Consider the following 25,101-nt stretch of genomic DNA (forward strand, 5'->3'; position numbering starts at 1 on the left):
ACCTAAAGATCTGACACATAGTAGGAGCTTCAGTAATATTTGTTGATTGAATGAACCGACTAAATCTATTAAGTACTTGCTTCCAGAGCTATAAAACGAGAAAAACAGAAATCTAGAGAACATTTTTAAATGTAATATTTGCCCTTCTTTTCTGACATTGTAAACGTTTCTTAAATAGTAAAGGAACCCCTGTTCTTCCTCTATTTTTCTTGTGAAGCTCGTGGTCTTGCCTACAGCCAAGTCACTTGGACCTCCAACTAGGAATATTTTCTGATAGTGGAAGATGGCACCCAACTGCATATCCCTAGGGAACCTGCCAGAGTGCCTCTGAGACTGACAGAACTTCCGTTATGTATTTATATCTGACCAGATTTACTGCTGCTTTTGCCTCATTTGTTCTAAGAACAGGAGCTCAGACTTGACCTGCATATTAAAAAGCTCCAGAGCTAAACACACACACACACACACACACACACACACACACGGGGTGGGGGGAGAGGACTGAACTCAGGCTATGATACACATATATTTCTATCAAAAGATTGGTGCTAAAGGACTTCAAGTGTTTTCACCCAGGCTAAGGACATTTGTTATGTATTAGAAAGAACATAGAGCACCATGTAGGCAACCAGCATTCCCTTAGGCAGAGAATCTGACCTTTGCCCACAATTAGTTTCCAAACAGTGCTGTTCATGTCATCATATTCCATCTGGGTCAGGGTCGATGTCCATCTGGAGAGTGTAGCTGCTGCCGAGACGTACCATAGTTTCAGCACTTGGCGCTTGTCCTCTATCTGCCGCCACCAGTAGTGTGACCTTGCTTCAGCCACTAACCCCTGTGCTGTGGTGTTTCCTGTTCGTAAAACATAAAGAATAATACCTGTCCCAGGCACTCGCCCGCTAAGAATGTTGTCAAGATGGGTGAGATTAGTGAAGGCAAAGCTCTTTGTTGGAAAGGTGCTATTTCAATCACACGTACTAATATTAGGGCTCCCTGCAATTTCTCAGCTAATGGACTACGCAACAGATGGGGCTTAGAAGACGTTTGATATTATTGATATTTCCCTTGGATTTTTTTTTTCCTTTTCCCACCTCTCTCATTTATTATTTATTAAAATTCTAACTCTGATCTACATAACCAGGAAAAAAAAAAAAACAGAAAGCTTCCGAGTTTGGACTGAATTTGTGAAAATCGCCCTATCCAGACGGTCTCAAATCCATCAAACCTGGTATTTGTACATGCCCCGGGGTCTTCCCGGCAGCACTGCCCCAGCTGGATGAAGCAGTTACAGAGGGGCTGGGATTTAATGCCGTCGGGTGGGTGGTGTGTGAGTTCCTTTTCTTTCTTTTAAAACGTTCTGTTTTCGTGTTTGATGTTTGTGAATTAAAAACGGAATGCAAAATGTTTTAAGCCCTGCCTATACTAAAAATGCTTCTCTGGGAGGTCTCACACAAGCCCTTCCAACTGAACTAATAAAGTAACATGAACTATTAAGCAGAAACATACTGGTCATTTACAGTTCTGCAAAGGAGGGCATCAGGAAGGCTCGCTCACTGATGGAGACACTGGCCACGGGGAGACAGGAGAAGACATGGCAGGTGGGGGTGTCACAGCAGGGATACAAAAGACGGGAGCAGCCTGATTCACAGACCTAACAGACACAATCTCAGGTCCCGCAGCCTCCCCAACCACCTTGCTTTCCCCCAAAGTCGCCTCTGGCCAAACCAATTCCATGTTGAACGTGATTGAGCCTTCCTTTCAATGCAAGGTATTTCAACAGTTAACTCACTGCCATGATGCAACTTTAAACCGGAAAACAACCTAAGATTGGGGAGATGGGGGGACGACCAATGAGACACTATTTGGCCCCAGTTTGGTTGAAGCCAGTCCCATAAAGGCTGCTGGGGCTGGTGAAGCAAGTCTCCAGAGAACAGGCTGCTGCTGGGCAGAGTTGAGAGAAAGGAACAGGTTGTGCCTGTTTATTACTGCTTGGTGTTGTTCCCAAATAAATGGATGCTAATTGAGAGGGAGTGTGGCTTCATAGCGCATGACACCCTGGGTAGATGCTAGGTAGTCTCAGGGGGGCTGCTTTAAATTAAAGCTAATGTTAAACTCTGCCTAATTAGCATCTCTGTAACGGATTTCACTTTTCCCTGTTAGGAGAAGAATGTGCTATGTTACAGTTTTCCTGCCACAAAATACTAAACTATATGATGGAGGTGAAGAAGTGATTCGAGCACTGAATGACTTGCTGGCACGGCAGACCAGACGGGATGGCACTTCACTGATTGAGATGAGTGGTATACTCACCAGATGGGAGGGTTACGGAATGCAACAATGGAAAGAAATCCTCAGAATGACACCATTATTTTGGAAATGATTATAAATCAGATGGGGTTGGGGACCTATAAGCAATTCCCGATGAAAAATGAGTCAGTCATTCTTGAACAGTCTGTAGCAAAAAGTGGTAAGGATGCTGAGGACTGAAACTCCTGAATCCCGTAGACTTCGTCTGTACCGGATGGGAGTATAATAGGAACAGCAGAGGCGGCCCTAGCCCCTTCTTTTGCCAGATATCACTGCCAATCAGCACACCAATTGCTCTACCTTTGACGCCCTTCATTTCATCTCTGACACTGGCTTTTGCTTTGCTCCCATTCACGCACAGCCTGTGCAAGCTTTATGCATCCAAGTTCCTCCCTTGAACTCCAGGGTAAGAGGTGCCACCCCGGCTGCCCATTCCGCAACCTGTTGGTTGATTTGATGGCAGCAGACGTGGGAGTTCAAGATTGGTTCTTTCTGGACTGGCCACTGGACACTAAGCTCCAGCCATAGCATAAGTCCAACCGAGCCGGAGCGGCTTTCACAGACTGATAGAGCAACAAGTTGCCCAGAGAAAGAAGTTCAAGCTTATGTCTATACCTAAACTGGTTTACTGAGTGCACTGCCCCGCTCACAGTCTCAGGAGAGAATTTCTGAGGATGACCATTCCTCAGCTGCCTACCTCTGCCAAAGAGGCCTGTTGTTATCCCAGAATAAAGAGATGATTATTCAGTTCTCTGATGCAAGTCAAAACACTCACATCTCCTGCTCACTAGGAGCCAGCATAAAATGGGTACTGAGCTGGGAGAACAGGTGTGTTTGCGCTTGGAGGAAGCAGCTAGGGATATGAAAATGACTTAGCAGCTGGTGAAAAAGAAGATTGAAATTGTGCCAAGCAAAGGGTGTTTTTTTCCCTAATTATGCAAAAGCCTTAATTCCATTGATCATGTTGTTCTCTTCTTTCTCCATTTAAAGAATATAAAAGCTATGTAACAACTCTTTGGGGAAGTCAAAAACATTGCCAGGGACGCCTATTAAGGGAACGGGGGTCAAGAAACCCTCTTTAGTGGATAACCTTGCTATTTTCTCAGGGTTTGTGAACCATGGTAAGCTTAATTAGAAAAAAAATAAAAGATGTAATAAAATGAGATGTAGTCATTAGAGCTTAAAAAAAAATGGCATAGAAAGAGTAACCTCGGGAAACAAGAACCAGGAAACCTCAAAGGCTCTTTTTTTCATCTGCGCTGTTAGTTCATTGCCGGCATTCATTCCTCCACTCGTTTGACAAAAAATTTCTCACATATGTATTTTGTGCCAGGCACTGAGCTACACTTCTAGAACACAAGGACGGAGACCGTGCTTTCTGCCATCTGCAATGGCTCACGAGCTAAGGGTGAAAGGCACTGCACCCCTTCTTCAGCGGCGGTGGTAGCTGGGGCAGCTGTGGCCAGAACTGTGTTCTAATTGTTCAAGTTAGTCTGAATTTTCACTTCAGGTGCAAATTCCATTTTTAAAAGTTGAATCTTCATTGAATTCTTCTGATGATTCGTGAGAAACTCAGCAAATGCTTTGAATTGAAGGCAAGACCTCGTTCACGTATGACCGTGCGCCCAGAAGGCCCACATCTCCCCTCGGCCTCCTTTGTGAGTCTGGAAGTGATCCCACGTGAGCATGTAACCTAGACATGCTCCTCACTTCCACACCCAAATAAAGTAAAAGACCAAAACACAACAGAATAAGAAACCGCCCCCCCAACTTTCACACAAAAAAGAACAACCGCTTGAAAGCGTGTTAGTGGCGTCACGGCCCCTTGTCTCGGTTCTGTCCCACTCAAGAAGGCAGCATGTGCCAAGCCACCAAGGAGCTGAGGCTACCTCCCGACTCTACAGCTTGTGGTTGCGAACCAGCATTGCACATCTCTGCACACTGTCAAAAACTGTATCAGCAGACCTCGGAGCTGGAAACAGCAGTCGCAGTACGAGGTTCCATGTCTCTCTGTTTGACTTATAAAGTGTCAATCATTGTGTGGTCTCAGATACATTGACTCGCTCACTGTTTGGTAACATTGCAATGACAATGTGTTTTAAATATATGCTGGAAGGACAATTTAAACACTTGACAGCAGTGAGAGTCAAGACAGACCATATTTTCCTTTCTGAATCTAGTATGCAAGAGAGTCTGCACATCCTGCCAGTGTTTTATTGTCATTTACATAGTCTTCAAATGTAAAAGTGTTGCTTAAGCAGGCATGTCGTTGGTTGGTTCCACCTTGGGAGGCTGATAGTGGGAGGAAAAGTTACTAGATGAAGAGAACCGAGAGAGCGGGAGCCAAAGGCACCCATCTGCAGGTTTCCCATTTATTTTGCTTCCTCTCTGTATGTGCCATCTCTTTCTAAAATCCCACTTCTACCCCCAAGCTACAGTCCTGGAGCTCACACCCTCAAATGGCCCACGCCATCTTGTTAAAAAAAAAAAAAAAAAAAAAAGATCATCCAATTTTATTAGGGGAAAGGATCCAAGGAGAATGTAAAGAAAGAAAAGATACAAAGCACATGGTGGCAGGAGAATTCATTCAAATATTAAAACATGCTTTATTCGAAAATTACTTTTCCCTCCTCAGCCCCTTTGAGAAAAAGAGCCATGCCCTTCGGACTCCTTTGCTCCAGAAATCCAAATCTTTCCTTCCTGACTTCGTTTTGCAAAAATCGTGAATTCTTTAAAGGTATTATGTTATGAGGATGATGAGAAAAAAGTTGGCCTGACAGAAAAGCTTTCCTCACATCCAGGAAGAGTGAGGGGCCTAAAACCTGAACCTTCCTCCCTAGACAGAGCTTCAGCACAGATGTCCCTGCCAGATGCCTCAGAAGCAACAGGGTAGACTGCTGCAAGGGGACCTCACTGACTTAAACAGAGAGCAGATCCGTGGTGACCATAGTGGACCATACTGGCTTTGCCCCATTTTCTGGGCAAAAAAAAAAAAAAAAAAAAAATTAAGATTTTATTTATTTATTTGAGAGAGAGAGAGCACATGCAAGCAAAGGGAAGGATAGAGGGGGAAGGAGAGAGATAATCTCAAGCAGACACCCCGCTGAGCATGGAGCCCAATTCGGGGCTCAATCCCAAAACCCTGAGATCGTGACCTGAGCTGAAATCAAGAGCAGGCCACTTAACTGACTGAGCCACCCAGGCGCCCCTTTTCTGGGCAAAATATAAAACCTCTGGGAGGAAGAAAAAGGAGTACAATAATGACAGAGATTTGGTTTCCTATCTGCTCAGTAATTTACAGGGAATAAACTAATATGCCATGCGTTGGTCACACGAGTTTGTGACTCCAAATTCAACAGTTTCAAATACAAACAATAAACTCACCACATTTTTTAGCACTTAATTCTACTTAGGTGTCTTTTTCTCCCAGGGAACATGTGGTTGCTATTATTTCTTTCTCAGCTATCGTGTGTAGGGCAATGTTGACTTCTCCAAGTGCCATGAATTTGTGGTTAGAAGACCTAGGGTCTATTATCTGGGTCTTGATTCCATTCTACAAACTTTAATTGAACACTGTTTTGTGGTTATCAAGAACTATGAAGGTTGTGAGATTTTACTCTACTGATTAAATAACAAGTTAGCTTGTCACAGTTTCATGATTGTTGGCTGATGACATGAGACTCTTGAATCAGGGACAAAGGACTTCATTACTCATGACACAGCAAGCAGCATGAGTAGCATATTTTTATCATTCTTCCTTGTCTTCAAGCCCCACAGAGGCTACACTGATGGGCCTAGATTGGTGCCTGCACATGGAATGGGTTGCATTTCAGTAAAGGAAACTTGAACTTAGGGAACTTGATGTTTCATACTGGACACCAACCATGCCTGCCTTTTGCTCTGGGGGAAACACTATCTCTGCCTTCGAAGGCTGTCTGCTCTACAAACCTCCTTGAAAAGACGTTCCAGAGCAAAGGGCAGTCCGTGTCTCTGGTTCCAAGACATGCAGAAATATGACAGACACATGGAAAATTGTCACCCAGCAGTGCAAAGCCTGCTCTAGTACATACAAAGGCTATAGGAACATGACCTCAACCCTCAAGGAAGCTGGTAAAAGAGATCCATTAGCTGCTATGGGACTAAAAGCAAAGAACTTCACTTTTCAGTGCTTCTTTTTCTGTGATTATAAAATAGGAGTGATATCTGCCCACTCATTGCTTATTTTGAGAAATAAAGGAAAAAGAACAGTCTGACAAATGCTTTGAGTTTCATGATGGACACTCTAAAATAGAAAAACATCATATAAAAAATATACTGGTTTCTAATCGCACTTTATACTCTGATGCCTTTGGGGGAAGTGTAATAAGGTATATAAATATTTCATTCTGATAAGGTAGAGATATTGATTTTTTTTTATGCTGGACATGTCTATAAGCCATTAGTATCATCAAATTACAAAGCCGACCAGATATGTTTAGATGCTCTGTTCCATTTGAAATCACTGTGCAGATTTCTGGAAAAAATCAAATATGTTTGTTGTCCCTTTATCGCATCACCTTAAAGCGGGAAGAGACTACTGATCTGTGATCCCTGAGTCCTCCTTCCCCACACCCGTTATCATCCACACACACAGTTGGCAGGACGGCTGGCCTGTCTGTCTTCTCGTTGGAATAGCTCATCTCCTCTTCATTCTCCCAGTCTTCACTTCCTCTCTGCTTCCTACCTAGTTTTCACAGAAAGTCCAAACTAGATTTTATGCTTATAGACACAAGAATCATTAGACTGCACAGACTATTTTTAGAAGTTTACCTAAATTCAGACATAGAATCTCCAGCATTCTATGGTCAATTCTAATACCACATGTGTTAATAGACGTCCTACATTTCCGTAAAGTCAGTGTTCACCCACATGCTCTATAGCCCCCGCATGAGAGTGCCCACACCCCAGTTCTACTTAATCATAACATCTGAAGATGAGCCAGAAATATGCATTTTAACGAGCACCACAGATGAGTCTGACAGCCACTAAGTTTGAGAACCGCTCCTTTAAAATCATCACCAGTAACTTCAATATTTATGTTTAGTTTAAATTATAGAATACAAGACAGAAACATAGGCCATTCACTGAAAGGTTAAAAAAAAAAGCAAGAGGTAAAAATATTTTTAATTAAATAGAATGATTTCTAAAGACCAAATATATCTTAATAATATATGTACACAAATAGCCTGATTACCTTTATTAAAAGGCAGAGTCTACAAAGATTAAATATCCAACGATAGGAAAACAGTTAACTAAAATACATCCACTCCATGGAATATTTTGCTGTTGTTATAAATGGTCATTATGAAAACTATTAAGTAATATGAAAATATTTATGAGAAAATTAAAAAAAACGTAGAGCACAAATTGCATGCACATTACACTACAACTAAACATACGTATGTACTAGGAAAAAACTAAGAAAAGGTCAGAGTTATAAAAATTATAAGTGATTGTCCCTTCCATTTGTTTTCAAAAATATATGTAATGCTGTCATTTTCCTAGAACTTAAGCTAAAGAAATAGATTGTGATAGAACTTGGGAATCCAAATTGCAATTTAAATCTTCTGACAATTCTACCAAGTAGATTAACAGCACTATTTTGCAGGTATCATGAAACAAGAGAATCAGTGAAAGTGACGAATTCTGCTTACCTTGATTTCTGATGGAGCCAGATTTCACTGTAACATATTAAAATCTTTTCATTTCCTGTCATCTTCTCACTAATATCCAACCACATATCATCAAGACTTCTTCTCAAAGTAGAAATCAAAATTCTCTCCCTCTTCTCCTCCCTCCCCTAATGACCTCAAGAACCTGCATCTGTTCACTGTTGCTCAAGGAATAGCGTAAAGATTCACCCTCTGGAAAGTACCCACATTTCTCTCTAGAAACCCACAGGTCACCTGTTCAAACTTAGAGTTCATAATAAATTTTGCTCTGCCGTGCAAAAGCCACTGATTGACCTATCAAAATTGGACATATTTGGGTTTTTCGTTGTAGTTGTTCTTAGAGTTTCAACTTAGGAAGAGAGAATTTTTTCCTCTACTTTTAAGTTGAAAACACACAATATTGAAAATCTCAGGATGAAATACTCTTCTTAAACCGTCCCCATATTTTATAAGCAGTAAAATAAGACAAATAAAATTAAATCCTGTATCAGGATGCCATGAAAGTTTGTTCCGAAGTGGCAATATGCAAGGGCTCAGGCAAGAGGTTGAATGGCAGCCAACATCCAGCCAGAAGTCTGTTCACCAGATCTGTTCTTTTGTTGAGGTAACACCTGGAAGGGAGTGTACTTTCTCTACTGGGAGAAGAAATCTGCTATATGTTTGTCTATTTTTAAAGCTCTTTGATTGCGTGATTTTCACTCCATCAAAAATGCCTGCCCAGAAAGAGCTTTAATATAACAGACAACCTGTGAATACAGAATTGTTCCCTTTCTTAGCGCTTTTTTCCCCCTCCCTGCTCTTCTAACTGTACTGGGAAACAAAAGTGCTAGATCAGACCTTGCCAAAACTACTCCTAGCACTCAACTTCTTCAGGGCACACAGACTCTGGAATAGAGTAAGACTTGGATCCCCCTGATTTAAGGGAAATAATCCACAATTCTAGTATCTGTCCCACTCAAGCATGATTCCAGGGAAACTCAGTAATAAAGATGCATGGCATAGCTCCTTAGGGTATAGAGTATAAGATGCAAGCTAGCACTATGTACCACGGTAAGTCTCTTCATGAACTTTTTTTTTTTCAAGATTTTTATTTATTCATTTGACAGAGAGAGACAGCCAGCAAGAGAGGGAACACAAGCAGGGGGAGTGGGAGAGGAAGAAGCAGGCTCCCAGCGGAGGAGCCTGATGTGGGGCTCGATCCCAGAACGCCGGGATCACACCCTGAGCCGAAGGCAGACGCTTAACTGCTGTGCCACCCAGGCGCCCCCTCTTCATGAACTTTTAATTTCATAAGCCACAGTATATATGTATAAGGACAGTCATCTACCCAAAGATTCACAAATATTATTATCATCATTATTGCATCTCTCATCTAAACTCTGAATAAAGAGGAAATCAGCCAAACGTTAAATTGGAGGTGGGGATAGCCCAAAGTAACGCACTGGGTGAGCTTCACACTAGTTACAAAACTGTGTTTTCCACTTAGCTAACCCTTACCCAGATGAATGAATGTTCACACGCATGCCTGGTACTGAAACCATAACTTGTGACAATCATGTGCCCATACAGCTGTCCCAAACCACCACGAGACTGCTTCTAGAGCCAAGCTCATCCTACAGGTGTTATCAGTTCTTTAATCACTGGTATTTCTCATAGAATTGCTTCCTCCAGTTCAAATCCAACAAAAAGTATAGTTTTCATTTAGTTACTCGAGATTTAACATCCATTTTGTGAAGTCTATCAAAAAATTTTCTCATGAGCTCAGCCTTACTGATTCAAACAAGTAGTCTTGAATATATTAAATTATAGTGAAGAGGCAGCCCCAGAATTAACCTTTGAAAAGAGTCAGCACCAGCAACTTCCAGAAATATGCAGGGTCTCAGAAATTCATAACATTTATATTGAGTGCTAAATCTGAACTAATTTCTGAATTAGTGTTTGAGGCTACCACTCTATTCCAGTTCCTCCTGGGTCTAACGCAAATCAAGGCTCAAACCCCATGTAGCTCACTGAATTCTCTTGGGTGTCTCCAGGCTTGGGAAATCTGACCTTCCACCTAAATCTGCAAAGACTGCCAGTCCAGAATCAGTGGCTGTAGGATTTAGAGAGAGTCTGGGAGTGAAGCCAACATTTGACTCTTTGGCTCCGCAAGGAGAGAAGGATCATATCATAGGATGGGAATAGCCAGATTGACCAGGAAGAGAATGATGAGAAGCTATGTGAAGTGAGGGGAATCCAATCACGGCCATACGTCTACCTGTGTTTCCCATGCAATTCAGTTGTGGATTCGTAAAGAAACAATTGTCAGCGATAGAGCATGTGTAGGAAACATGGTGATGGACGTAAAGAAATACTATCTCGCAGTGGGGAACACAACATGTGTGCCATAGAGAGACTGTAGGTTCTATAGACAGACACACCTGACTTCAAATCCCGATCTGCCCTTTACTACCCGTGTCCAAGTTACGTAGTCTCTCTGAGCCTTCTTTATCCAGGGAAAAATTTCTAATTCACAAGGTAATTATGAAAAAACAAAATGAGAAAGTCTAGCCCAGCACAGAATGGGTCCCCAGTAGAAGTTAGTTTTTTGCTCCTTTCCTTCCTAGGAATTTGCAAACTAGGTGTTAATGAAAAGAATTTCAGCATTTCCAAGATTAGCCTTTTGTGGAGCTGCTCGACTTCGGGGCCGTCTAATTAACACCCATTCTCCACCTTCCCTCCTGCATTCATCAAGTTAATCACCAGCACGAGGTCACGGTCACGAAGCACATCCGGGCCTCCCAATTCTTAATCCCAATTTATACTTTGCGTATCCGCTTGGGACAGTGAATTTAAATGAAATGAAAACACAATAATTTATTTGTAGTTTAAAAAAAAATAAGTGCATCTTCAAACTTATGCCCCCTACCCACATAATCCTTCTAGGTTCTAACACAGTAAGAAGATATTTCTAATCAAATGTTTACTCTAGTTTTCATATTAATTTATATAGTGTACATTTATGCTTTGGTACAACTGCTTTTTTAATGGAGTGTAAATACTTATTGTTTCTTCCCCTGCAGGTCTTTATTTTAAAAGTCTTTAAAGAAATAAAATGTTAGAGACTTTGCATTGCTATTTCCACATAACAATAAGCCAGGGAAATTTTTAGAACACTGACTTGTGGGACAGATCTCAAACCAATTAAATCAGAATCTCTGGAGATGGTGTCCAGGCACAGCAGGGTTTCTGAGGCTCCCAGATGATTTTACTGAGCAGCCTGAGGGAAGTGGGATGGAGGGATATGACTACTTCTCTTCCCTTTTGTTTATTATACCTCAGAGCCCTGCTCCCTGCTGATTAATATTTGGGTCCCAACTCCAGGCAAAACACTGGTTGGGAACTTAGAAGAGACACATCATCTCTTCCCAGGAAGGATCCCTTTCAGTTTCCAATGACTTTCCAGGCACAGCCTGGCAGCATTTCCTATGACGCAGCTGTTCCTTTCAAGTCTCCTGATGACTTGGCCTGCCACCCCCCAGAGTCCCCCCCTTCCCCCGTGTCCCAGCTGAACCAGTCTCCTCTCCTAACCTTGTGCTAAGAATGCCCCCATCTTGTTGTCATAACAGACTTGTTCTGTCTCCTAGTCCTCTGGGTCCTGGTTTCCTCGGCAGAGCAAGAACCACCGGGAATGTCATCAAAATGCAGATTCTCGTTGAGAAATGTAGAGGCAGGGCTTTGAAATTCTGCATTTTCAATAGTCTAATGGTACTGCTTCTGCTGGTCAGCCAACCGCACCAAGGTAGCAAAGACATAGATGGTCTTTTTCATCTCTAAATTCTAAGGCAGAGCACAGCTTTATTGTTCCACTTTTCTTTTGTGAGACATTCTTTGTTTGCCATTCTGGCATATTTGATGTTGAGTCTTTGAATGGAATGCATGCCGCAAAGCATTGTTCCTATGGAAAAGTACAAGCCATATTATGAAAACCCGCTTTTATATTTGGTTCACAGGAAGCACCACAATGAAAAACAGTTTTCTGTATTAGTAAACTGGTAAGTACAATCTGGGCAGTATATGCTAGTATCAAACGAAAGTATGGACCTGAAATGGCAAGTACCCCACCACCACAAATATGCCCCACGACTTGTCTTCCGGAACCCTTGGCAGATATCAATGACCATCCATAACATTCCTTGTCTTTGAGCCCATATTTCACCTTAGAATCCTTCCCAGCACGGGGACCTACCCAATATCCAATATTGGCATCCCTGGTAGGGATATAATAGGGGTTCAGAGGAGGAAACAATCAGCTCCAAGTAGGGGCACTTCCCAAGGGGAGTGGGCTCTGTTCAGCCTGGACAGACGATTCAGTGGCGCCCCTTTCCTTGTGACACCAACCTGCCAATGATAATAACCTAGTGTATTTAAGTGTTCACACACTTACGATAACATTAAATACTCATTTTCTCTGTAACTATACAATCATAATTTGTACTTTATTGATGCTTCTTATAAAATCTTTGTCGTCTTCCTGATTTACTATTAATAATAAGAAAACAATAATTTCAAAGGGCACTCGGAAGTAGCATTGATAGAAAACCCCTGGGTGACATTTATGATGGGCTCAGCTCCTGCTGCTGACCCGGAATTGGGTCTGGGATTTGATGCTGTTTTTGGTCCACACTCTGCCACCACCCAAAGAACACGGTCTCTTCCTGATTCGGTTTCTTGTTTCTTTGTCAATAGTATTTCCCTGGATAGTGTTGTGGCTTAACTCAACACTTCCAAAATGTTTGGATTTTATGAACTAGTAATATTTTCAAAAACACTTTGGGGACCAATATAAGATTGCTAATCTTTAATTTGCTAAGCAAAGATATAAAAACAAATAACTGCTATCCACTAACATTGTTTTTTTATTTTTAAAAACCACATATTGATACCAAAAAATAATGTAGGAGGGAACAAATCTCAGAACGAAAAGCAGTTCCTTAAAATGAATACATTTGGCTTTACAGGAAAAATCACTACCTTATCCTTCTCATTTCACATGGTCTGATCAAAATTTTATTATAGACACCTGTCCTTTGGGTAATACAGGCTTAAGTAACCGGAGCTTTTGACATCAGCTAATGTTTTTCTCATCAATGACAAGGACCAGGGTCTTTGCTCAAGGAATGAATTGGCTCTTTTTGAGCCAGGCTTGAAAATCAATACCTGCCTAAACCAATCTTGTGCATATCATGCTTTTTGTGCTCTGCGTGGTAGACATCCAGCTGGTCCTGGAGGGCCAGTCTCTGTATCTGTCCCATTGCAACTTCTTTCCCCTACCTGCTTGTCCATATTGATAGTTTCTAGCATGTCCAAGTTATGGCAATCTTCTATCTATTGAGGAAATACCAGTTATGGGGGGAGAGCTTTTTCCTTTTTTCAGTTTTTCCAGAAGGAGAATCTCTGATTTCCATCAAGTTGCCACAGACTGTGTGGGCTGCATTTTTTAGCCCATTTATGAACAGCCCACATAGTGTAAGTACCTAGAAGAGGAACACCATTCTGAATTTCTGTAAGGATTTAATTCTGCCATCATTTTTAAGAACTTGCGTTAACTTTGAAGAGAAGGCGAAACTATATTTTCTCCCTTTTTTTTAAAGATCGATGTATTTATTTTAGAGAAAGAGAGCATGTGGGGGGGTCAGAGGGAGGGGCAAGGAGAGAGTCTCAAGCAAACCCCACATGGAACTAGAGCCAGAACTGGGACTCGATCCCACAACCCTGAGATCACGACCCTCCCAAACCAAGAATCGACATTCAGGGGCGCCTGGGTGGCACAGCAGTTAAGCATCTGCCTTCGGCTCAGGGCGTGATCCTGGCGCTATGGGATTGAGCTCCACATCAGGCTCCTCCGCTATGAGCCTGCTTCTTCCTCTCCCACTCCCCCTGCTTGTGTTCCCTCTCTCGCTGGCTGTCTCTATCTCTGTCGAATAAATAAATAAAATCTTTAAAAAAAAAAAAAAGAATCAACATTCAATCAACTGCACCACCCAGGCTCCCCTCCCAAGTTTTTAAAATGACTTCAATAATAGTAAACATGAAATCAAAGCAAAGACTTTTGGAATTAGATATATTAGCTTTTGAAATCTTAGTTAGCAAACTGTGAAAGCAGTGGCAGGATCCTTCCTTCTGAGTCATGACAATGGGATGAATCATAGTGAAGCAAATTCCAGGCCACAGACAGCTGAATCCAAGCAAAAAAGGAGCAGGAATCAGGCCCAGATTGTAATCAAGAGTAAAGCAGAAATAGCCCAGGGACGCAGGCTGTTTGAGTCTGGTGATTATGCCAAAATTAAGAATACAGTAGATGAGAAGTAGGCCATTATTTGAGCATCAGGAATACGAAAGACCAGACATAGGTGGATGCTAAGTGAAGCCACTTCATTCTGGCTTTCTGGGAAAGAAGGCCTGACAGACCCTAAGTAGAGCTTTTGGAATGTTCTCTGTGGGCTGTAGCCTACAAATAACTCCCATTCACAAGTCTATCCATTTGCCTGTCTGTAGGGAACCACCCTGAAAGAATGAGGAAAGTCTCTGAAACTAATTCTACACACCAAACTGGTTCAACCCTATCTACTGAAGCAATACTTTGAGAAAACAAGTCTGTAAATTAAGCCATCTTGTTCTGTTTTTAGATCTGTCTTGCATCTAACCTTTGTGTTTAAATTATCTCAATAGTAAAATTACTGATGTATACAGCAATACAAGTAGACTTGTTCCTGCTGCCTTTGATTCTCATCTGAAGCCCCAGAGCAGAGAACTGTGTTAAGAGTCACATTACCTCAGGGTGCCTATGTGGCTCAGTCAGTTGGGCGCCCACCTTTGGCTCAGGACATGATCCCAGGGTCCTGGGATGGAGCCCCACATCAGGCTCCTTGCTCAGTGGGGAACCTGCTTCTCCCTCTCCCTCTGCCTACTGCTCCCCCTGCTTATGTATTCTCTCTCTGTCTCTCTCTCTCTCTCCGTCAAATAAATAAATAAAAACTTAAAAAAAAAAAGTCACATTACCTATAATTTACTCCTCGGTCACCCAAAATGTTGATCTAGAAACTCAACCCCAAAAATAAGGGGAAGCAAGGTGACAAGCTGTGAAGGAATTGTTCAGAGAGTAGTCAACATGTTGTGCATCTTCTCTATGCATCTAATGATAGAATTCGGAACAGTATTTACAAACACACAACCCTTCAAGCCAGATGAGGGGAGAGCTTCCAGAGAATCTCTCAGGGACCCTGGCTTGTGTCCACAATGTCAGTGGGTACAGAGACTCTTACTTGGGAAAGTTTAGAGGCAAGAGGCCAACCTGGTCCTGGCGTTGAAATGGAGCAAGGAGAGGGGGTCGTTGTGGAAGTGGCCCAACTTCTAGAACTGAGCAATGACACAGGTTTTCTGGTGGTCCAAGTGGACACTGTGGAAGGTAACCAGGTCTAAGTCAAGGTCCCAAAACAAAGAGTCTCTGTAGGATGTACTGTTGAAGAAAGGACTGAGGAACAATAGTAAGAACCCAGACAGAGATTGTATTGTTCACATTAGGGACACAACAAATATCTCAAAACTACTGGGCATCTGCCCTGCAAGGGGTCCCCAAAGTCAGGTTATCACTCCAGCCAACCAGTAGTACTTCTTTTGTCCCATACCTCTCCTCCCTCCTCACAATCCCACACTGGGTCTAGAAGACTCAGAGGTAGCGTAGTGAGAGAGGGGGATGGGGAAGGAAAGAGAAAGACAGGAAAAGAATGAAGAGGTCTACCATGTGCTCTTTTGCCTCTCTCCTTACTACAGGTCCTGAACTAAAACTGGGAGAAAAGTTATTTTTTGTTTATATAGAACAAGACCTTTTAAAACCTGAAAGAAGACTGCACATTAAAAACAACAAGGGGGGTGGGGCTCCTGGGTGGCTCAGTCCATCAAGTGTCTGCCTTCGGCTCAGGTCATGATCCTGGAACCCTGGGATCCAGCCCCGCTTTAGGAATCCCTGCTCAGCAGGGAGTCTGCTTGGCCCTCTCCCTTTGTCCCTCTCCCCTCCACCCCGACTCATGCTCGCTCTCCCTCTCTCTCAAATAAATAAAATCTTAAAATAAATAAATAAATAAATTTTAAAAATAACAATAGCAAGGGGGGCACCTGGGTGGCTCAGTTGGTTAAAGCGTCAGACTCTTGGTTTCAGCTCAGGTCATGATCCCAGAGTCTTGAGATCAAGCCTAGCATTGGGCTCCACGCTCAGTGGGGAGTCTGCTTCTTTCTCTCTCCCTTTTCCTCTGCCCCTTCCCCTGCTCATGTGTGCACAGTCTCTCTTTGTCTCTTTCTTTCAAATAAATAAATAAATCTTTTTTAAAAAATAATTTAAAAATTTTTTTTTAATTTTTAAAAAAATGTCTGGAGACATTTTGGAATTTACCCAGACTTTTTTAAGGGTCAGGGAAAAACTCAAATAGATGAAAGGCAGTGGTGAGAAAATAAATTCAGTGCAGTTCATACAATGTTGTGGGCTATGCTATGTCCCACCAAATTCATATATTGAAGCCCTAAACCCCTGTATCTCAGCATTTAACTGTGTTTGGAGACAGGGCCTTTACAGAGGTGAGTAAGGTAAAACGAGGCTGTTAGGTAAGCCCTAATCCAACCTGACTGCGGTCCTTGTAAAAAGAGAATGTCTGGACACATAAAGAGACACCAGGGGCATGACTGCACAGAGAGACCACTGCGGGAAGAGGCAGCAAGAGGGCAGCCATCTGCAAGCCAAGCAGAGAAATCTAGAACAGTTTCCTCCTTTATAGCCCTCTTTTCCTATCTTACTCTTTCATTTCCCAATCCCCTATCTCAGTGTGTTGTCCCCACGTCTTTCAGACATGGTGCGGGGTTGTGAGGAGGGAGGAGCGGTATGGACAGAAGATGTGCTACCGGTTGGTTGGAGTGATAACCTGCCTTTGGAGACCCTTTGCAGGGCAGATGCCCAGTTGTTTCCATCTTCCAGGTTTTCTCCAGAATGATGAGAAAATAACTTTGCCATTTAAGCCACCTAGCCTCTGATATTTTGTTTTGGGACCCCTGGCAAACTAACATATCTAAAAAACTAGCTAATGGAGGGAAAAAACTCTTCTGCTTGTTTGTTTGTTTTTAATGCAAGTTCTTCACCCAATGTGGGGCTTGAACTTATGGCCCCAAGGTCAAGTGTCAAATGCTCTACCAACCAAGCCAGCCAGGCGCCCCAAAATTCTCCTGCATGTTAACTTAAATGCTATATATCTTAGAGCTGCATAAAACTTTTGAGCCACATCTCCATCCAATTTAAAATTAACCTAAAAATTCAAGTTGAAATTCAGTTCGGTATCTTTTTAGAAATTTTTCCATCATACTAGAAAAAGGAAGTAAACTCTGCATCTTCAGATGTTCACATTCCATTATGTCGGAAATCCTGCAGCCTCACTGCTCCTTATCATGTGTCAGAAAAAATAAAGAATTTCCCTCTACATAAAATAAGTGACCTTTTCTCATTAACATAAACATATGTTTAGACAGGAGCACTACTTTCAAGGCTTTAGTCATGTTTCTGTAGCTAGAGAAGAGGAGAGAATATTGAGAGTTCAGTTTCATACCGTTTGTAGAAAAGTTGCAAAAAGGAATGGCAATTAAAGATACAGAGCCTCAACAGAAGTCTCTTCCTCAGCCTCTTGGTAGGACTCACTGCCTGATTACCCTGTGGGTAAAGGGAAATCCTGATAGAATCATGTCCGAGGACTTACCGGCTGTCTCCACACAAATGCCCTACTCTCTACCGAATAGCAATGTCTATAAAGCCGAACATCTCTTCTCTGCCATCATGATCCTATTCTGCTCTCTCCATCCTTTCATCTTGGTTCTAGTGTGGTTGAGAAGATTCTGCGAAATGACATATTTGTGTGTAGCCCTTAGAATGGTGCCTGGCACAGCAGCGACACTCACAGTCCCCCAGTGAGAAACCCGATAGCCTCGTCAACGACTCCCTTTCTCTGGCTTCCCACATTTAGTCAGTCCCCATACCCTGCCCATTGTACAGTCAAATACTTACTCCTAACTGATCTTGCCTCTAATCTGTCTCCTCTCCACTAGATTAGATTACAGTATGTTCTTCTCTGTATCCCACATAGTATTAGAACATGATTTATTCTATTCAGTTACAGCTTTCAACTATTAAATAAGCATTTCCTCCAAAGCCTCAGAAAGAGCACTGTATACAAAAGGTGCAGAAAAGGTGCCTCTTCTAGCTGACAGAAGTCAAATATAAAAATGTGATGGGAAATTCCAAGAAATAAATTTTTAAGTGACTTTTCTCTTCAAAAAGCTAGACCAGCTGTGGCCCCACCTGTCTCCAGACCATACCCCCTCCCTCTGGCAAGGAGCGCCCCACTGGAGAAAGTCTTTACCAGCTCACCCACCCTCCTGCTGGGCCACCAACTGGACTAAAACTGTGGTTCTTATCTAGGCAGCTTCCCTGAGGAGCCCCCACTCCTCTCCAGCCAGTCCCCATGAAGGTGTTACCTGCCTTTAGAGAATACCCATGTCATGGGCCTAAACTGAATAAGTGAATTTTCTACTGAGTCTGATTATTATAGATTCTCTTCATAAGAGAGAGACTGTGTCCTGTGGTAGTAACAGCCTAGGCTCCCGAGTTGGACTGACCTTGACTCAAATCCTGGTTCCATATTAGTAGCTATGTGACCCTTTCACCTTTTTTCCCTCATCTGTACAATGAAAATAAAATTTACTTCATAGTGCGGTTGAGATGATTCAGTAAGATAATGTATTTGTAGATAGCCACTAATGTGGTACCTGGTACAGTGAAGTTAATAAATATAGTTTATCTTCTTTATTAATTTATTTTTGGCTCTCTCATTTTGCACTTTAAATTACCTTGAAGTTCTTGGAAGAAAGCCTGGAGTCCTGCTAGCAATGACTCCAGCTTGTACTAAGTATTGTTACAAATTTCTTTATTTCAGGTCTTGCCCTATAATTCTTATAAGTGTATTGGGCCGAAGTATTCAGTTGGGTAGTTTCCTCAAGTTTCTGGATGAAAATCAACTCTAGAGAAGAGTGAATGAAATCCTTGAGCCTCTTATTTCTTTGAATAAGAGCCTTGCTACCATAGAAAGCTTTTCTTCATCTATAATGCCAAAGAGGAACTTCTTCCTTCAGTACTACAAACTCCTCCCATGTGGCCGCCTATTGAGCCATAATAGAGAATGTCAGGTTTCAAACCCAATCCTGTCTTTCCTTAGGCACCAGATACATCGTGAACTATTGAGTGCGTAGCACGAGGCACAGTACTTCCAGCTGTTTGTGAGGGTACAAACTACATGCAAGTCATGGCCTTGTTCTTAAAATACAATTCTAGAATAATGAAGGAATGTGTAAGATAGACTGAACTGTATGTCTCAGAGTCTCAGTGCTAGAAAAGTTCAGAAGAGACAGGAGAGTCTTCTGACTCATGACAGGGAGAAGTTTCAGCTTGGGGCAAAAAGGACATCTAACTGAAGAATAGAACATCCAGGGGTGTCTGGGTGGCTCAGTTGGCTAAGTGTCTGACTCTTAATCAGGGGGTTGTGAGTTCAAGCCCTGCATTGGGCTCCATGCTGGGTACGGGGTCTACTTGAAAAAAAAAAAAAGACTAGAACATCCAAAACAGAACACGAAACACACTGCGTTTGTCCCTGTTTGGATAGCTTCATTTTTCTCCTCAAAAACCCCAACCTCACCCTTGCACACTAGGCAGGAGCCTTCTCTGTGCAACCAACATGAATGCACCCATCCTTTTTCACATTTTTCCTTCACCCACCTTCAGCCCCACTCCCCCTGCTTTCTTCTCAATTTTCTCCTGTGTCCTCTCCCCTCAGAAACAAGCTCTGTGTGAGGAATTCAAACATGCCGGGGAATAGAATCAGAAAGTATGGACGTGTTAGGGCTGGTGGACATTTGAGACACCATACAGTTACTTACTCTTCCCTTCATTTGCTGTTCGCCGTCAAGGACTTTCCACCTTCTGCTATCATTCAGTCATTTTTCCCTTTTTTTTTTTTTTCACTTAAGAGGATGTGAGCCACCCTATCATATACAGAGTTCCCAGTCACTGTATTTCTGCCAAATTTCCCAGATTCTTAAAAATTTCATCCCCTGCCTCTTTGCATATAATCAGTTTAGACAAAATTGAGAAATGGGCAAAACTGCCTTTTGTACTTGTAGCCTTTCATTCTTTGCCCATGTTTCTCTTCCGCGACCACCTCCATCCTAGTTTCTCGAAAATTCCTCATTTCCCTTATCAATAGCCAGCATTAGGGTCTCAGCCACCTTGAGGTTTAATGGCCCACAACAATATAATGGTTCTCCTTACGAGATAGATTTCATTGGATTCAAAGTCTTCTAGCACAAACAAAGGTCAAACCTATTTCAGACATCAGTCAAGGAGGATTTGGGGAGCCCCAAGATTTTTATGGAGACCAGACATGAAGAGACATTTTATAGTTAACACTGTTTTACCTACCTTCGAGTAATATAGATAATATGCTTACATAAAAGCTACTGTTGAATATTGACGTAACAGAATATATGAAAACGAATCCCCTACATTCAAAAGCATGCCAGCTAAAAATATATTACCTCCCAGTTCCAAAGCCACTTTTTATTGTCCACTCTGAAAAACTGGAATTCTCCTTTTCAGTGAGAATGTCATTAACCTTTGTCAGTATAAGGACTTGGAGAGGCACTATAAAAGAGATAGGGTTTCTCTTTCTGGGTCTGGTGTTTTCCGTTTGCTGCTTCTGTTTCCTAATTGTCACCAGCTTCAAGTGTAGGGTTCATCCAGTGGCACCTGTATGGATGGCTTCCCATCAAGTTTCAGTGGCATCCCTGTTGACAGTTTCCCAATGAGTCTCACCAGTGTCCCAGACATCAGCATCCCAGCCTTGGCCCACCTGCATTTAGGAGAAGTGTTTCCTAAATGGATCAGTCCTGGCCTGGCAATCCAGCAAACGTCTCGCAATCCAATGATCTGAAACCACACTTTTTTCAATGTGGCCCGAATCCCAGCCTTGGAGAGGAGGGCTCTTTTTCACATTGCTCCTTCCTTAGGTACCCTCTCTGAGTACCTAAGGAATTTTTTGTTATTTTTTGTTGTTGTTATCTTTACCCCTTTACAGGTCAACCAACTTTTACACTTAATAATTCTTTATATTAAGCTTTCCCTATTCAAACTACTATAAGGTGCCTCTTTCCTGATTGGACCCTGACTGATACAGGACGAGGGATGAGATCCTCATCTCTGAAGAATAAATCTTCAAAGTGTTTGTCTAAAAACCCAAAAAATGCAAAAAACCAGAGAGATAGTTTGACTTTCTACCAGAGTAATCTATTGCAAATGAGCCTTATATCGTGATTATGATAAATAAATAGGGAAAAAAAAGGCAGTAAGCATTTAAATCCTAGAACAATAGATTCCCATATTAAACCTGCAACAAAAAATAAAATAAAATAAACAAGCTAAAAATTCAAATGTAGATATATAAGAACCTTAATCAACTGTCATGTTTCAGTTTTGTGCTCAAATGAATATCTTCTGTATTTAGTTTAAAAAATTATCTGGGATGGTCCATATATACAATGGAATATTACTCAGCTATCAGAAAGAACGAGTTCTCAACATTTGCTGCAACATGGACGGCACTGGAGGAGATAATGCTAAGTGAAATAAGCCAAGCAGAGAAAGACAACTATCATATGATTTCTCTCATCTATGGAACATAAGAACTAGGATGATCTGTAGGGGAAGAAAGGGATAAAGAAAGGGGGGGTAATCAGAAGGGGGAATGAAGCATGAGAGACTATGGACTATGAGAAACAAACTGAGGGCCTCAGAGGGGAGGGGCGTGGGGAATGGGATAGACCGGTGATGGGTAGTAAGGAGGGCACGTGTTGCATGGTGCACTGGGTGTTATACACAACTAATGAATCATCGAGCTTTACGTCGGAAACCGGGGATATATTGTATGGTTACTAACATAATATAATAAAAAATCATTAATTAAAAAAAAATTATCTGGGAGAAAAAATTATCTAGGGGAATAAGGAAGAGGGACCCTGGCTAGGCTTTCTAAATTGAGGTATAATTGACATATAACATTATATTAGATTCAGGTGTACAACACAGTGATTCAATATTTGTATGTATTGCAAAATGATCACCACATTAAGTCTAGTTAGTATCCATCACCATACATAGTTATAATTTTTTTCTTATAATGAGAACTTTTAGGATCTACTCTTTCAGCAACTTTCAAATATGCAATACAGTATTATTAACTATAGTCACCGTGTTGTACATTACCTCTCAATGACTTATTTATTTTATAACTTGAAGTTTGTATTTTTTGACCCCATTCACCCACTTCACCTACCCTTGACCCCCAGTTGGCAACCACCAATCTGTTATCTATATCAATAAGCTCAGTTTTTGTTTGTTTCTTTGGGGGGGGTTGTTTTGTTTTTTGGTTTTGTTTTTTAGGTTCCACATATAAGTGAGATCATACAGAATTCGCCTCTGTCTGACTTGTTTCACTTCACATAATGCCCTCAAGGTCCATCCATGTCATTGCAAATGGAAAGATTTCATTCTTTCTTTTTTTTTAGACTTTATTTTTTTGACAGAGAGAAAGAGCACAGGAGGAGCAGCAGAGGGAGAGGGAGAAGCAGACTCCCTGCTGACCAGGGAGCCCCACACGAGGATCATGACCCGAGCTGAAAGCAGACGCTTAACCAACTGAGCCACTCAGGTGCCCCAAGATTTCATTCATTTTTATGGCTCAACAATACTCTATATACCACATCTTCTTTATCCATTTATCTATTGATGGATACTTAGATTGTTTCCGTATCCTGGCTATTGTAAATGATACTGCAATGAATATGGAGGCGCAGATATTTTTTCGAGGCAGTGTTTTACTTTTTTTTTAATGAATACCCAGAAATGGAATTGCTGATGGCATGGTAGCATTATTTTTAACTTTTGGGGGAAACTTTTCCACAGTGGTTCCACCAATTTAAATCCCCACTACCTATGCATGAGGGTTCCCTTTTCTCCACATCCTCACCAACACTTGTTATTTCTTGTCTTTTGATAATAGCCGTTCTAGCAGGTATGAAGTGATTCTCACGGTGGTTTTGATTTGCATTTCCCTGATGATTAGTAGTGTTGAGCCTCTTTTTCATGTGTCCGTTGGCCACCTGTAGGTCTTCTTTGGAAATAACTATTCAGATGCTCTGCCCACTTTTTTATCAGACTGTTTTTGGTTTTCTGTTTTGTGTCATCGAATTTATGAATTCTTTATATATTTTGGATATTAACCCCTTCTCAGATATTGGATGTGCAAATATTTTCTCCCATTCAGTAAGCTGTCTTTTCATTTTGTTGATGGTTTCCTTTGCTGTGCAGAAACTTTAGTTTAATGTAGTTCCACTTGTTCATTTTTGCTTTTGTTTCCTTTGCTTTTGGTATCAAATCCAAAATATCATCAAGACCTATATCAAGGAATTTACCACCTATGTTTTCTTCTGGGCGTTTTGTGATTCAATTAGGCTTTATACATTAGTTTCTGTGCAAAAAACATTAGCACAAAATAGGCCACAAACAGGCCATGTTGGAACTATAAGATCTGAAGTCATGTTATTTTTCACATGGTATTCAGAGTTCCAAACTTTGAGTGACAGAGAAAGGGAACATGATATCTGTCTCAGGGAGTTGTTGTAAAAATCAGTACTTAGAACAGTGTTGGCCAAGTAGCAACTTCTCCAAAAGGTTATTTTTTGTGGTTATTACTGTTATTCATGACTTCTTTTTTTACTATATTGAGTAGTACGGCAAGAAGATTTCACTTGCTAGTAACAGAAAATCCAACTCAAACTAGCTTAATAAAAAAAGTACTTTTGGTATTACATAATAGCAAAGTCAGGAGGTGAAGGGAGTTTCAAAGTTGATTGATCTGGTGACTCAGCAATATCATTAAAGACTTATTTCTGTCTATCACTCTTTCTGGCTACCCACTGGTGCTGGTTTTCCCAAGGCTGAAGCTTTTTGTAGGGTTGGGCTGGCTGCCAGCCATAATAAGGGTAGTGCATCCTTGTTTACTCTCAGTGAAGAAGTGAGCTCTGTCTTGCAAACAAGAGTACTGGGATTCACCTAGATCTTAGCTCACCCATGTATCAGGAATGGAGTTAGCTTCCCAAATACCATGTAGGTTGTAAGGGAGAATAGGAAAAAGCAATATGGATGTTGCATAGATGAACCAAAGTATCTTGCTTAAATAATTTAATTTCCCTCTGTCAAACTTTCCTGCAACCCTGTACATATTCACATTATGATTTTACAGAGACAGTGAATAAAAATATGGCAAGGAATAAAGAATATAACCAAAAACCTCTAATATAGCCTTACCATGTGCTCGGTGTTTTAAATACTTTACATATACTCACCCATTGGATCCTCAAAACTACCATGAGATTAAGACAAGGAGCTATTCAAGAATGGACTCAGGATTTGGAACATAAGCAATATGGCTCTGGTACCTATGTGCTTTACCCTTCTGCCACATTGCCTCTCAACAAAGAGCTGATTTTCAGTTCCTCTGATGTGCTAAACAAAGAGTTTGGTTCAGTGCTATCCTCTCCCCAGAGATGATCAGCATAGAGCAACGGATGAAAGAAGGATTAATGAATAAATGAATGACAAGGAAAAGGTGTTCCGAGAAGCTTTTTTTCCCCATTCAAACAATATTTTAAAACCCAAATCCCAAGGACAAGAGACAAAGCACACACCAATAGAGTGATGAGAAAACGTTCTCTAATCACACCTCACTCTGCTTTCAAACCCTGATAGCACCCTCGGATTATAGTCGGAGACGATCAAGTACTTTGGAGCTGGGTTCTCTGATGCCAGGGGAAATCTGTCAACACCATCAATCAGCTGCTTGATAGTGAGAACATCTACCTCTTTGAGTCTCAGTTTCTTCCTCTTTGAAGTGAAGGGATTCAA

General features: G+C 41.5%; 1 long non-coding RNA gene across 1 annotated transcript in view; it reads left to right on the forward strand.

The window, feature by feature from the left end:
- LOC123782969 (uncharacterized) overlaps window positions 1-5,710 on the forward strand; it is a 43,965-nt gene extending 38,255 nt beyond the window's left edge. The window contains exon 3 of the long non-coding RNA XR_006777082.2: window positions 2,161-5,710. This is a non-coding gene — a long non-coding RNA (uncharacterized LOC123782969). The remainder of the gene's footprint in view (window positions 1-2,160) is intronic.
- Window positions 5,711-25,101: the final 19,391 nt, after the last annotated feature.

The sequence above is a fragment of the Ursus americanus genome, chromosome 1, assembly GCF_024610735.1.
Source record: "Ursus americanus isolate L20-20 chromosome 1, mUrsAme1.1.p, whole genome shotgun sequence".
In the NCBI taxonomy this organism is placed as follows: Eukaryota; Metazoa; Chordata; class Mammalia; order Carnivora; family Ursidae; genus Ursus; species Ursus americanus.